Raw genomic sequence first — 16,658 nt, forward strand, 5'->3', positions numbered from 1 at the left:
TCATAGGAAATTATTCGTAATTACCCTTTTACAAAATATATTTGAAAAAAACTTGAGAACAGCTTCCTTAAACGCTCATTACATGATTCTTATGAAAACAGTAAGAGATCTTATGCAATTAGTGGCCCTTTCTAAACAATTAGCACCCAACAACTCTAAATTTATAGTAGAATGTTATTTGGACGCGACAGAAAAACCGCACGGGTATTTACTTTGTGATTTAACCCAAAAATGTCATTCCGATTTAAGGTTTAGAACAAATATTTTACCGGGAGAACAAATAGTCATCTATACTCCCAAGAAGAAAACTATATAATTAAACAACATTTCCTAAATTCAATCATTCTTTACGATGTCTCCAAAGAGAAAGGTCAAGAAAACATCGTTGAATAAAAAGAAAAAAAGTTTAGCTGCTAAAAATATCAATTTAATAGCCACTTTGGGGCAATTAAAAAAACCACAAAGATTAGCTATTCTTAAAAATTCTAATAGAGAAATTATTGATTCAATTAGCGAGTGTTGTCATAACGCTTTACAAGGCGCCGTCAATTTGAAACCATACGTTTATAATAAACTGTGTAAGCATAAGAAACATATTCGTAAAATTGCTTGCAAAAATACTCATTGGAAAGACAAAAGAGCTATTTTATCTAAACAAACCGGAAGTGGTTTTTTTAGCGTCCTTTTTCCAGTAATTTCGAGCCTTTTAGGCGGATTATTTGCAAAATGAATAAACAGTTAGTTTACGCTAATAAAATGACCTTAGTGCCTTTGGAACAACAGCAACAACAACAACACGAACAAAGTCCTAACCCACCACCACCACGTCAATTAATAACTACAACAAACAGTGATATTTCAAAAAACAATGCAGTGTTATCAGAGTTGGATAAAGAGATGAATCTAATTATCTCAAATCCCACTTTAGATGAAAGAACCAAATGGGTTTTTTACGAGGAAGCCTTGAAACGATACCAGGGCATCTTGAAACACCGCCCATCGAATAAACACGACACCTGGATTAATATGTTTCCACTGAAATATAGGGGAGCAGCGAAAAAGATATTTGATCATTTGACAAGTAACACCCATAGTATACGTTGGGATGATGCGGGGGTTCTTTATGTGAATGACCTTAAGATCCCTGATTCAGATATAGTTCAACTAGTATATTTTACTATACAACCTATGCTCTTCAACAAATACTGGGTAACTCGTTCGCTTATGGGGATTCCCCCTACGGGATGGACAGAATTTGAACCTTTTGTTCAAAACTTTCTACCTTCAAAAAGTAAATCAAAGACTCTCTCAGCACAGCCCTCATCAATCAAGACATCGCCTCTCTCCGTACCCTTAAAAAACAGGCTTCGACCACGATCGTATTTAAGAGCGAAGAAGAGATTAACTTTTGACAATAAAGCCAGCCCCTTAATATTAAAGAAACAACCTTTTAATACCAAGGGTACAGTATGGGAGGTCTATCGCAGCTCCAAAAAGAGGAAATCTTAAAGGACACTTATCTCAACAGCAAACACAGGTCAGGGTTCACGGTTTTAGCCCCCTTGTACAAGGCGGTTCAACATCTTGACATTTCGAGAAGCGATGTCAAAGCCTTTCTAGAGGCCACTGACGTTTACACACTACATAAAACTGCTAGAAATAAATTCAAAAGACGTAAAATCCCTGTATTTAACATCTCGGATAGAGTCGAAGTTGATCTAGCTGACTTGGGGTCAATCGCCAAGTACAATGATTACTACAGATACCTTATGGTAGGCATTGATTGCTTTTCCCGAAAAGCTTTTGTGGTACCCATGAAAAGAAAACACGCTGCCGAAGCTACGAAAGCTCTCGAAATAATCATCGAACAAAGCAAACCTAAAGCCATCTGGTCCGATTTAGGAAAAGAATTTATTAATTCAAGTACGCAAAAACTTCTAAAGAAAAATAAAATCAAATACGGTTCTATGACGTCAGAAAAATTCCACTGTCCTTTTGTAGAAAGATTAATTAAAACTTTAAAACATCGAATATTCAAAATGTTGACTCATTTCAATTCTCATAGATATATGGATCATTTGTCAGACATAGTTAAAGGCTACAATGCCTCTTATCACTCAGTAATAAAAATGGCACCCGATAATGTTTCCCCATCTAACGTTCTGGAAGTCTACAAAAACATTTACAAGCCTGAATTGAGTAAAAACCCTACTAAAATTAGAATATTTTGTATCGTTTATCGGTTTACCTAAATCACAGAACTCTTGGGTAACAGCCGAAAATGTCGAGAAAATCTGAATTCTATTTAACGCTACTTAGCGACGCTAGTATGGATATCTACCCTAATAACACTATGGGTAGTTACATCACTAAACTACCGGATCCTATTAATTTACAAGGACAATGGGAAATTTCGTTAGTAGAGATAATATATACAAACAGCTTCTACAATGTAATATACAAAACCAATAAGAGAAAAACACCTGAAGATTCATTGGATGATAGCAACTTTAAAAAACCTAAAAACCCCAAGTCATGCGACTTAACATACCAGGTTGAACGAAAAGATGCAAAACTGACCAGATACGAAATCTGTCAGCTGCATAATATACCGGCTGGTCATTACAAATCACTAAACCACGTTGTGGAAACTATCAATACTTCCAAAGTATGCGAAAAAACAGCTTCTTTATTTCATATTAATGAAACGACGGGACATGTAAAACTAAAAACCGATGCCTCTGGTGATACAAAAATTATCTTCAAGACCCACAAATCATTAGCCGACATCTTGGGGTATAAAGACCATCTCAATATACAAGGTGTGAGCGATAGACCAGCCAGGCTAAACTACCACGTACCATCTCAATTATATATTTATTGCGACCTGGTAGAAGGGGAAATTGTCGGTAACATCCACGCCCCCCTCCTACGTATTATACCCATCGAAGACAAGAAACACGGGGATACCGTGTGCCTTACTTTTGTCTCACCCCATTACGCCCCTTTGTCAAAACATTATATTAGCGAGCTTGGCATTTATATAAAGGATCACATGGGTGAACCGGCTTTATTTCAGTTTGGACTGTTGCACTGTAAAGTTCATTTAAGATGCACAAGTCCAACGCGTTAGATAACAAAAGATGTGTCTACACGGATTATTATACTCAACAAGCGATGTCAGGCGGTGGTCTGACTTTTTACGTCGGCAAACAGGGACAACACGGACACGGACAAAACGGGGAGGGCATCGGCTCGTTCTTGAAATCTTTCGGAAGATACGTATCACCTTTCTTAATTAAAGGGGCAAAGTTCCTTGGTAAACAGCTTCTGGGTACATCTTCAGAGATTATAAACGATGTCGCCGCTGGAAAGGATCTGAAAACTTCCGCTAAAAGAAGGTTCACCGAAACGCTGGATGATGTACAACAACAATACGGTAGAGGAGGGGGCGGCAAACAAAAGAAAAGACTAGCTAAAAAGAAAAAATACCAAAGAGAAAGAAATCTATAAAACAAAGCAACACAAACAAATTTAAATCAGATAAACGTAAACTTTCATTCAAAACGGTTCATGATATTTTCTCTCCCTAAAAAATGACCGAAGCTTGCAGTACTGGTTTCGATATTTTCGCCACCCCTCCCCTTCAAACGGCCATCGAAAATTCCAAATGGGTTCCGTATCAACCTTTGACTTCCTTGAAAGGTGACCAACCTATTGAATTTGAAGTAACGTCTAGCGGTAGTGAATACGTGGATACAGCCTTAACAATGCTGTACACCAGAACTAAAATTGTAAATGAAGATGGAACCGCTTTAACAGCCACTGACGAGATTGGACCCGTAAATAATTTCCAACACAGTCAATTTGAGCGTGTCGATTTGGAGCTGGGCGATTGCGCAACAACACCCGCTGCTAGTAACTACGCGTACACGGCTTTGCTTTCGGCTCTGACGTCATACGGTCCGGCGGCTAAAGAATCTCATTTGGGGGCTTCTTTGTTTTACAAAGATACAAGTGGAAGCATGGATTCGCTTACAGAAAATATGGGTTTTGTTAAACGACAGAAACTCACAGCATTATCGGAGGAAGTTGAGATGTATTCCAGCCTTTACGTAGACATGTTTAATATCCCTCGATATCTGATAAACGGTGTTTCTATGAAATTAAAATTACACAGAAGCAAACCTAATTTTTGTCTTATGGGTAAACTTCCCGCCGCAGGCACTGGTTATAAACCCGTCATCGTGGAAGCCATATTATACGTCTTAAAGTTGCAATTAGCCCCTAAAATTCTAATTGCTCATGAACAATCCTTAAGTATTAAACCAGCCCAATATAGTTACACTAGAACGGAAACTAAAATATTTACAATCTCGCCTAATATCTTAAACACATCAATCGGAAACATCTACCTGGGAACCCAGCCCTCAAGGATTACAGTAGCTATTGTAAAGCATACTGCTTACAACGGTACATTGGATAGTAACCCTTTCGACTTTGGACATTGGAATGTCAATCATCTAGCAGCATTCATCAATTCCGAACAATACCCATCCAGAGCCTTAAGACCCAACTACAGTAAAAAGCAATTTGTCCGAAGCTATTACACTTTATTTTCGGGGTCAAACTGCCACTACAATGACAAGGGAAACAATATTTCTATGGACGACTTTGCCTCGGGTTACGCCATTTACTGTTTAGACTTAACACCTGATGGTTACGCGAGTCATTCAGATCATTCGAGTCCCACGAAGCAAGGACAATTAAGATTAGAATTGGGATTTGAAAAACCCACACCCACTACTCTTAGTTGTATCGTATTAGCCGAATTCCAGGCTTTGTTACAAATAGATAAAAATAGAAACGTGTCAATCGTTTGTTAAACAAATAATGAACGCCGATCAGATAACACGCTTTCTACGATTCACCCCACATTTCCTAGGTGTTTACCCAAGTGATTTATTACCCGAAAAAATTGACAAGTTTCCTTCATCTATTATAATAAATTTAGACAGTCACTATAAAGACGGGTCCCACTGGGTATGCGCTTACTTTGATGGAAACAGAAGGGGTTATTACTTTGACTCCTTGGTTTTAGGGAACTTTCTCCCCTCGATTAAAGAATTTGTTAAAAGAAATTCAAGAAAATGGTCCTTTAACAAAAGAAGACTTCAAAACTTGTCAAGTTCGACATGCGGACTATATTGTATTATGTATATAATACAAAGAACAAAAAGAAAGAGCCACAAATCATTCATGAAGCAGTTTGGACGAGATCGATTGAAAAATGACGTCATTGTTACAAACATGTTGAAGCGCGCCCGTAAAGATTAACTTAATCCTTTTGTTAACAAATACTCTTTGTAATCTCTTTTGTATTTTTAAAAAATAAATGTGTCACCTTTTTTTTAAATACTGTTTTCTATTATTTCATATATTAAGGAATTTGAGGGGGAAGGTAAAAAAGGGGGGTAGTAAATTTAGGGGGGATATAACTCAGATAATTCTATCATCATATTCATTCAGCATCATGAACTCCGAGCTGCAAAGATATCACTCTTTTTACTCCTGGCCACAAGATGAAAACTATAAAAAAGCTTTAAGCAGATCGGGTTTTTATTCGTTACATACTGATGATCTAGTACAATGTTTCGAATGCAACGGGATTTTGCTAGCATGGAAACCGACTGATAACCCTTACGAAGAACATTTAAAACATTTCCCTAAATGTAATTTCATCAGAGGTGGGTCTACTAAAAACATACCCTTTACCATTGATGAGACAGAAACGTACACTAAAAATATAAAAGTCAAGACTGAGGAAAATCCACCGGAAAAACCCCTAGAAAACCCGGAAGAAACTTATCACACCTTTAAAGTCAAAACTAAAGATCTCGAAAGATTAGTTTTGGAACTCTACGTTAGAAAACAACTTAACGCGTTGTATATTAAAGAAAGGCTTAATGACTTACGTAAGATTTAAAAATAATATTAAAATTTATCTTCTTCCTTACGAAGATAGAAGGAATTATTTTAGAATAAATCAAATGCATTTTAAAATGAAAATTGAAAAAATATCTTTAATATTAGAACCTATACTTTTAAAGAAAATAAAATAACTTTTTTACTTTATATTATGGTCTTTATTCCTACAAAACCATCTTTTGTTATAAGCTTACTCATACAGATAACTTATTTTATGTTACGGTCTTTATAAATTTATTCCTACAAAGCCATCCTTTGTTATAAGCCTATACAATCAATCAAATGTTGACAGGTAAAGAGAGGAGATCGAAAAAACCCGACTCCTCCCCCTTGAGTGGCCGCCATCTTGTACGGTATAATGGCTGCACCCTCTCTAATGACGATTTGGCCGGCCAAATGTTTGGATAGGGTTTGAACCAAATGAAAAGGGATTTGGAGTTACAGAATACCGATTAGTGTCATTTGGGGATGAATCGACCCCAAATCCAAATCATTTGGATTATGAATGATCCAAATGTAGTTAGAGAATAGGGTCCCAGGCCACAAAATCAGAGAGGCATGTATTAGATCGTCACTAAGTGTTGTCTATTTGGCCAACTGAACACTAACTCGCGCTACAATCTAGCATAGGGTTCATTACATGACATTGGCTAAGTGATGTCTAATTGACCAACTATATACTTTGACTCGCGCTTCAATCTAGTACGGTAAAATGATATCTTCACCAACTCTGTTGTAATATCAATTCCATGCTACATAACATGATATAGACATGCGTTAGACTCTTGCTAATTGATAGGTACTTGATTTATAGAATTTCGTTAGTTAAATTGCAGAGTATGTAACATGATATAGTCATGAATTATAATGACGTCGTATGCTCGACTGTTGTTAATTAAATTGCGTGTTACATAGTATGGCGTAGACATGCATTAGATCGTAACTAAGTGATGTCTAATTGCCGAACTTTACATTAACTCTCGCTACAGGTGTATAACATGACATTGGCTAAGTGATTCTTATTGCCCAACTATATATTCAATAACTCACGCTAAATAATAATAATATTAATTATTCGCCACCTACGAAGAATGGCGCACCACATTCTTATTGTTATAAATAAAAGGTTCTAACGGACATAATATTTTATCATTTAGTTTTAAAACTACAAATAATATGGAGCTTGACAGTGATAGTGAAGGATCAGATCTGGTGCTGCAACTAAGGGATTATGAAAAACTAGTGGAGTGCCTGGTTTTGCAACAATATGTTAAAAGCAAAATCAAGTCCACCCCAGTTTTCAAAAAATTATATTTTCAACCATTTCCCCTCCATAACGGTTATTTTTATTTTCAAGTTTAAGTAACGACAATTACCCCAGTCGTCAGTTTCCAGCGCTGAATAGATTTCCGTCCACTCCTCCATAAATTCCTTCAAAACGTTTTCCGAGATGGTGACAATAGTTCCATCCCTTTTTGTCAAAAGTAGGCTTGGCTCGTATCCATTCACCCCGAAAACGACGTCGCATTCATTACTTAGTCTAACGCGGGCGTTTACGCGGTAATCTAAAACACGATCTCCGACGTTGGTGGACATTCTTGCGACAGGTCTTTACGGCTTAAAAGGTTACAACCGAATGATCTTTATTGCGAGATTTTCTTAAATGCGGGGTTGATATTTAGCCGGGGGTATATTGACTGATGCTTATCTTTTATTGCCCTTTCTTCAATTGGCCACCCACCAGGTGGTTTAGGACCTTAAAAGGGGGCGTGGCTAAACCATTTGTATTACCAATGGAATTTATCCCCATCGGCTTTTTATTTATACGTAACCACGCTCAGACGCGATGGCTTTTGGAGGGCGTGATTGAACCAGTTGTATTGTAATGAATGGAATTTATTCTGTGATTTACTGCTTTCTTAATTGGTGACTCACCTTACCACCAAACATTTAATTGATTTCAGGTGTTTGACCCGAAGGCATTATCCTGACAAGTCTCTACATGTTTAAGATATTTTTGTTGCGTTACCCGAAATTAAAGTAATATTTATAAAATACCAAAATGCAAATTCAACTAGAAATACAGTTACGAGGATGAAAGTAACTGCCACTATTTTCCCTGGCTTTAAAAAAGCTTCGCGAATTAACGTCTGCTGCATATCAATCTTAAATACTTTATCCATGATATGCGAAAAAATCGCCTATGAAAACTACGAGTTCTTGGAAGAACAGAACCACCTGTACAAATATCAATCTGGCTTCCGGCGTGGACACTCAACCTTAACGGGATTTTTCTACCTCCAGGAAACGATATTACATAACTTAAGCCAAGACAAATATGTACTGACTACATTCCTTGATATGTCAAAAGCTTTCGATACCGTCCAGCATAAGCTTTTGATCGCAAAAATGCACGACATGAACATTGGAGGAAGTATGCTCAAGTGGTTTACATCTTATCTTAGCGACAGGGAACAAAATCGTACATCATAATAATCAACGATCCAGACCTCTTAAAGTCCGTCATGGCGTCCCTCAGGGCAGCGTGATGGGCCATCTATTATTCAACATCTACACAGCAGATGTCCACACAGTCCTGCAGCATTCCGTGGCTAACAAATATGCGGACGACAATGCCATTATAGCCCAGGACTTTTAGGGTTTGATCTAGAACATTTGAACATAAAGATGAAAATTGGTACATGTGTTGTTTTTGACCCAACAAAAAATATACTAAAAGTCCCCTGCTGTAGAGCGCGAGCTTTTGCCGCCATCTTGGAAAATGGCCGCCGGGAATGCCAGCTACAATGTATTCCACGTTCTTCTTCAAAAATTATGAAAATTGGTACACATTATTATTGTAACCACTTGAACATCATGGCAAAATTTTATAGCTCTGTGTTCAATAGTTTGGCCGCCATATTTGAAAATGACCGCCGTTAATGCTAGGTACAGCATATTTCACCACGTTGTTGGAAAATTATGAAAATTGATAGGTATTACAATCAGAGCTTTGTGAACCTCATGGTAAAATATTGAAGCCATTAATCAGATAGTTTGGCCGCCATGTTGGAAAATGGCCGCCATCAATGTCATAAAGATACATTATATGGTTCAAAAATTATGAAAATTGGTATTAATTATGTTGAAGTCCGTCTTAGCATCATACTTGAATATTGAAGACGTGCTATTGATTGTTTGGGCGCCATCTTCGAAAATGACTGCTGGAAATGCTAAATATATTTCAAATATATAAATCTTTTTGAAATTCCTTTTTTGAATAGATATTTTCATTAACGTAATAAACAACAAAAAATGGATATCTCGAAGTCGAAATTATCGACACCATCTTTAAAAATGGACACATGAAAATCATAGCCCTAAATTCTGAAAGAAAGAAAAGTTATTCTAAGCTGTTATTCTCAACATGTTGATTAGAGAATATGATTTAATATGGGATTTATAAATTCTACTGTTGTTTAAGATTAGAATTTAGACAGATCTCTAGCATTTCATACATATTCATCGTCATCCAGAAGATTTTTCATAATAATTGCATGTCACAACCCTTGATTAGGCGCTACACATAGCTGGGGGCCTTATCAGCGCCCCTCCCCATCATATTCCAAATTCAACCTGCGGAACCGCCGTCATGGCACACGAGATCGGCCAGTGGGACCGACAAACGCCACTTGAGCAGCTGACAGAAGCTGGACACCGTCAGCGGCGAGCCCAGTCAGGAGATGGTCGGTGACAGGGAAGGATTAAGGCAGCAGAAGACTCGAGGGGACGGGGAAGTTCTCTCCAAGCACAACAGTGCCATACGGCCCAAACAAATAGTGTATCCGCGACCCCTAGAGGGTTGCCAATAGCGGGGGTGAGCCATGGCAACACCTGGGTGGGGGCGAAACGGCCCTGTAAAGCCTTCACGGAATGGGGCAAGGAACGGTCTGAACCAAGGGCGAACCCAAGGAACTCCCGAACCGTCACACCGAACTCGGGCCCCCTCCGCCACGACAAGTCCTTTGAATTAAAAAGGTTAAGAGAACATTCTTTCATTTGCGTGCTGTAATTGGGTGTGGTTATGATAAGGCGTGGTTTAAAGTAATGACAGATAATCAACATCTTACAAATTTGTTGCGCTTTTTTAATGACCATATTGCATCTAGGGAAGCCATAGCTGCTGCCGAAGAGAGATTTCTTTTCGCTTTTTTTAGGGTAATAATTGACACGTCACGCTTCATTTATGTAGATATTACACGTATAATGGAACCGTTGCCACATATACTGTCAAGTCCTCATTTGATCTCGCTAAGCTTCATCCAACAACCGACGCCGCAAAACTACATTTTTTCCGAGCGTATCTTCAAGTCCAACAATAGCTAGGAAACGATTTAATCCCGAACAGTGGGGATTGGTTTGCGATCGCGAAAGTCGAAGACTCATTCACACCATTCTCCTTCCGGCATCAGATGAACTTATTCCACTCATTATTTGTACCTGCAGTCTGCAGAACATCTGGGAAGCCTTCATATGAGCAGTTCCCTTATGAGGGGATTTCATAATAGCGGTCCTCATAACAACAGTTGCCTAAATCGCGGTTCCCGAAATGGCAGTTTACCCATTTCAGCAATTACCGGTACAGCGGTTCTCGTAAACGCAGCGTACCGTTACAGCAGTTCTCTTAAGAGCGGAAAAACAGATATGCGAAAAACTATAGTTTATTATGGTGTAAGCTGGCCCAGCTGGGTTATATGAACTCAAAAAGAATATGGATAATTTGGTTAGGTTAAAGATTATTATTTCAACTAAATAGTATTAGGTCTGGTTAGGTTAGGTTAGGTTAGGTTTTTTTTCTCGTTTGGTTAGACTTAGGTTAGTAATATTTTGGGAATGGTGTAACAATGTTACGCCTTTTCCAAAAAATTACTGTTTACAATTATCTACTTCCGAAATAAAATAACCTTTCTCGAATTATAATATGCCTTTTCCAAAAAATTACTGTTTACAATTATCTGTCAAAAAACATGATGTTTTATTAGGTCACATTCCTGATTAAATGATCACGGAAAAGGTAGTATTTGAAACCAACGAATATAAGTGTATTGTTAAGACATGCTCGAACCACAAGACAAACACTGCTATTTCTCAAAATAGCGGCAGCTATTTTAAAACAGCAGCCGCTATTTCTAAAACAGCAGTTTTGAAAAACTCCGCTGTTTTTTTGGAATCGCGGTTGCTATTTCGAGAACTGCTCTACCGGGAACTGCTCATATAAGGTACACCCGAACATCTTGTATAAAGAACTGTGAATGTAGACGATCTGTATTAGCTTGCTGGGCAATGTGTGGTCATTTTCAAGGTATTAGCCGTAATAAAAAATCTTCAGGACGAGAAATATGAACGAAATGTTAAAAATGTGTCTTAAATCTAATCCTTAACGACACTAGAATGTTTATACCCCATATAAAATGGTTTTTCCTAACCAAATTCCGAGTAATATGGCAGAATTTAGGAAAGTAATATTTCAGCGACCATTTTTGAAGATGGGTCGATAATTTAGACTCAAAAATAGTTCTTTTTATGGCGTTTAATAAGTTCATGAAAATCATCTACTCAATAAAAAAATCTAAAATATTTATATATCGGTAATATATTTGCCATTTCTAGCAGTCATTTTTGAAGATGGCGCCCAAACTATCAGTAGCACGTCTTCAATATTCAAGTATGATGTTAAGATGGTCTTTAACATAATTATTACCAATTTTCATAATTTTTGAACCATATACTCTAACTAAATGACATTGATGGCGGCCATTTTCCAACATGGCGGCCAAACTATCTGACTAATGGCTTCAATATTTTACTATGAGGTTCATACAGCTCAATTCACCTATCAATTATCATAATTTTCCAACAACATGGTGAAATATACTGTACCTAGCATTCACGGCGGCCATTTTCCAATATGGCGACCAAACTATTGAACACAGAGCTATAAAATTTTGCCAAGATGTTCATGTGGTTCCATTCATAATGTGTACCAATTTTCATAATTTTTGAAGAAGAACGTGGAATACATTGTAGCTGTAATTCCCGGCGGCCATTTTCCAAGATGGCGGCGAAAGCTCGCGCTCTACAGCAGGGGACTTTTAGTATATTTTTGTTGGGTCAAAAACAACACATGTGCCAATTTTCATCTTTATGTTCAAATGTTCTAGGTCAAGCCCTTTTTCGGCCTATGTGTCCTGGCCTAAATGGTAAATCGATATCACCCCTCACTTGGCTCAAGTTCAGCTCGAAACCAATCTGTATTAAAATACATATTAGCATAGAAATCTTCGCGGGAATAAACTGATGTTAAAACCACTCCTAAATGATGCCTAACTTTCTTCAAGATAGATAACTGATCCCTTTTGTCGGATTTTATGACGAAATAGTGCAAACAGCGAGCGATCTCAGAGCAGTCCGATGGAATTCACTATTTGGCACTAAAGTAGGGCCTAAGTAGCTACCAGATTCGATGTCATAGAACCTCAAATCGAATAGCGCTTATATGCCGAACGGTTACCACACCGACGACCTCCGGTGCAAAGTACCTTTACCGATATTAGAGAAAACCTTCTTGATTTCGGTAGTTACGTCTTGCAAGACCGTGAATGTAGAAGAAATCGTTTAGTTGCTAATAATGATAGAGAAGTGGACATCCTAGCACGTTTTGTAGCCAATACCCTTCGTAGAGGGTCGATTTCATTCCAACCGAAGTCTTAACGTTATTGAAATATACTTTTTCAGATAATAATCCACAGGATGACCCTTTGAACATGTTGTGGTTGCTGCATGAGCAAAAGCAGTCAAGGGATGTTACTTTTGGTAATACCAGGAATGTATGGAGGGGTTGGAATCCTTGTGTCCCATTCGACCGAATCCCATTCGACCGAACGCGTTTCCCATTCAACCGAAAACAGCCCAAATGTGCGGTTTTGGGAAAATATATATCAAAATTTAAAAAGCAAACGTTTTCACTTTTTTTAGCCTACAGATTTCGTTGTATATCTATTGATGTTTGAAATTCAAAATTTATTTTTAAGAGTGATTGATAATGGAGAAAATTGCATTGTTTTGAAAAAGGTGGCAGCTAACTATTAGGAGAATATTTTGGAAAAGGTGGCAGCTAACTATTAGGAGAATATTTTGGAAAAGGTGGCAGCTAATTAGTAGGAGAAAGTTTACGAAAAGGTGGGAGCTAACTATTAGGAGAATATTTAGGAAAAGGTGGCAGCTAATTAATAGGAGAATATTTAGGAAAAGGTGGCAAGTAATTAATAGGAGAATATTTTGGAAAAGGTGGCAACTAAATATTAGGAGAATATTTTGGAAATAGTGGCAGTTAATTAGTAGGAGAATGTTTTGGAAAATTTGGCAGCTAATTAATAGGAGAATATTTAGGAAAAGGTGGCAACTAATTAAAAGGAGAATATTTTGGAAAGTGTGGCAACTAATTAATAGGAGAATATTTTGGAAAAGGTGGCAACGAATTATTGGAACCATTCTTTTGGAAAAGGTGGCAACTAATTAATAGGAGAATATTTTGGAAAAGGTGGCAACGAATTATTGGAACCATTCTTTTGGAAAAGGTGGCAGCTGACTATTAGGAGAATATTTTGGAAAAGGTAGCAGCTAATTAGTAGGAGAATGTTTTGAAAAAGGTGGCAGCTAATTAATAGGATAATAACCTAACCTAACCTAACCGAACCTGACCGAACCTAACCTAAACTAACCTAGCTAAACTTACAATTTCCTTCTCTGGGTTTGAATAGGAGAATATTTAGGAAAAGGTGGCAACTAATTAATTGGAGAATATTCTGGAAAAGGTGGCAACTAAGTATTAGGAGAAAATTTTGGAAAAGGTGGCAGCTAATTAGTAGGAGAATGTTTTGGAAAAGGTGGCAGCTAATTAATAGGAGAATATTTTGGTAAATGTGGCAACTACTTAATAGGAGAAAATTTTGGAACAGGTGGCAACGAATTATTGGAACCATTGTTTTGGAAAAGGTGGCAGCTATCTATTAGGAGACTATTTAGGAAAAGGTAGTAGCTAATTAGTAGGAGAATGTTTTGGAAAAGGTGGCAGCTAATTAATAGGATAATAACCTTACCTAACCTTACCTAACATTACCGAACCTGACCGAACCTAACCAAACCTAACCTAAACTAACCTAACCAAACTTACAATTTCCTTCTCTGGGTTTGAATAGGAGAATGTTTAGGAAAATGTGGCAACTAACTATTAGGAGAATATTTTGGAAAAGGTGGCAGCTAATTAGTAGGTGAATGTTTTGGAAAAGGTGGCAGCTAATTAATAGGGGAATATTTAGGAAAAGGTGGCAACTAATTAATAGAAGAATATTTTGGAAAATGTGGCAACTAATTAATAGAAGAATATTTTGGAAAATGTGGCAACTAATTTATAGGAGAATATTTTGGAAAAGGTGGCAACTAATTTATAGGAGAATATTTTGGAAAAGGTGGCAACTAACTATTAGGAGAATATTTTGGAAAAGGTGGCAGCTAACTATTAGGAGAATGTTTTGGATAAGGTAGCAGCTAATTAGTAGGAGAATGTTTTGGAAATGGTGGCAGCTAATTAATAGGATAATAACCTAACCTAACCTAACCAAACTTACAATTTCTTTCTCTGGGTTTGAACCCGAGCCTCTGAATTAAAAGCCTGATATTCTACCATGCTGCTGCGGTGATTCGAAATCCTCACAGACATTTATTTAACTAATTCTTTCAAATAAATTCCCATTCAGCAGAAACCCGCCATTGGGCTGGAAATTTAAATATATTCTCCATAAAAAACCAAAAAACGGTTTCGATCCAATGGGATTCGGTCCAATGGGACTATACCGTTGGAATGGCTAAGGTCAAATCCTAATCGGCGTGAAATGATCTTGGAAACAACTGGCGTGGCTTAATTTACGCTAGTGACGTCATGGCCTGACGTAAAAATCGTATTTACCACTTAAATTACTTTCATTCATTCATTGGCTGCGAAAAAAACTTGTTTGCTATAATTCTGCACCCTCTACCCTAGGTCCTCTGCTTAGGCTGAGAGAATCGAATATGAACGCGAACGGCGCCGAATCAGCGCATTAAACTTTAAAAAATCTAAAAGGTCACTTCGGCCATGCCTTTTTCAACGAGTCATGACATTTTTCGCCTTCGGTAGACAGCTAAACAGATGTAGGGGGAGGAGCTACACTTCTCAAAATAAAAAAGGACTCGCCTTATGTTTCCACCTTCAAGGGTACGAGAGCCCCCTTAGCCATTCCAGCCCCTCCATAAATATTACTGAGTAATTGAAGCTTTTGGAATGTCATTTCTTAATTTCATCTTTCTGATTTTAGGAATATTTTTGAGAAGCGTATCATATCTTTACAGTAAAATACATAATCTGTAGATGCTTGACTAACATAAGTAAAACTTGTCCATTTGCTTGCACGCATGGTACCATAAGAAAATAATATATAGCTCTCTAGGGGGCTATGTATTATTTTCCTATGATAGTACATTATCAGAAGTTAATGAATTCTTATCCTGGGAAGTATTGCACACTAAGGCTTTATATACACTGAGAGAAAAATTTACTGCTGAAATAACTGGAATATCCTGGCAGTAGTGAAGCCAGGACTTCCCAGTGAATTTTAAAGAAGTTCCAGTAAACCGAAATTACAGGATAATTCAGTTTTTTTACACCAAAATTATTTGTAATTTTTACAGGATGCTATTTCTTAGTCAAACTGTATATTCTACAGGAAATCGTAGCTATTACAGTAGACAGCTCTGCCAAAATTACAGTAACTTAATTTGTAGTTTCTATGAATAGAAAGAGTGTTTTTAATGGTTCAGATAGTAAAAATTACAGGAAATGAACTAGTAATCTTTGCTGGTAAAAAGGGTAACATTATCAGAGTAACATGTGGAAATAACAAGAAATGAACAAGTAGTTTTTACTAGTACAAACATTATTTTTAGTTGGATGACTTATAGAAACTACAGAAAATTATTCTGCGGTTTCTATTGGTAAAAAAAGCATTTTTAGCAGGATAACTTTTAAATACGACAAGAGCAGAACAAGTAATTTTTACTGGAAGAAAGTGGAATTTGAACAGTGTATCTTGTGAAAACGACAAGAGATGAGCCAGTTGTTTTTATAGTACATGCCTATTTTTAGTTGGATAGCTTGTAAAAACTACAGAACTGATTTTGTGATTATTATTGGTAAAAAGAGTAGGTTTAGCAGTAGATCTCGGAAAATTTATCAAAAGTAAGCTAGTACTGTTTACTGGTAGTAAGGGTACATTTTGTTGGAAGTGTCTTTAAAATTATAGGAAGAGAGCCAGCTGTTTTGGTTGGTAAAAAGGTAGTTTTCCATTAGGAATAGTTATTTATAGGTTAAAAATTGAATGAAGTTTCACTGTATCAATTGGAGTTTTCAACTTCAGTTTGTGTATTCACTTATAGCCTTCCAACCATAAAGCGATGCATATGAACCTAATTGGTTATCGCTGGTATAATGTATAACTAAGCATGCCTCTAAGGTCGTTGGTTATTTATATCTTGTACCAAAAATGAATAGTTTAATTCCGGTAAATAATGAAGGC

Source organism: Phalangium opilio, unplaced genomic scaffold (assembly GCF_054372755.1).
Source record: "Phalangium opilio isolate 3A_F unplaced genomic scaffold, DU_Popi_V2 ptg000060l_1, whole genome shotgun sequence".
NCBI classification, from domain to species: domain Eukaryota; kingdom Metazoa; phylum Arthropoda; class Arachnida; order Opiliones; family Phalangiidae; genus Phalangium; species Phalangium opilio.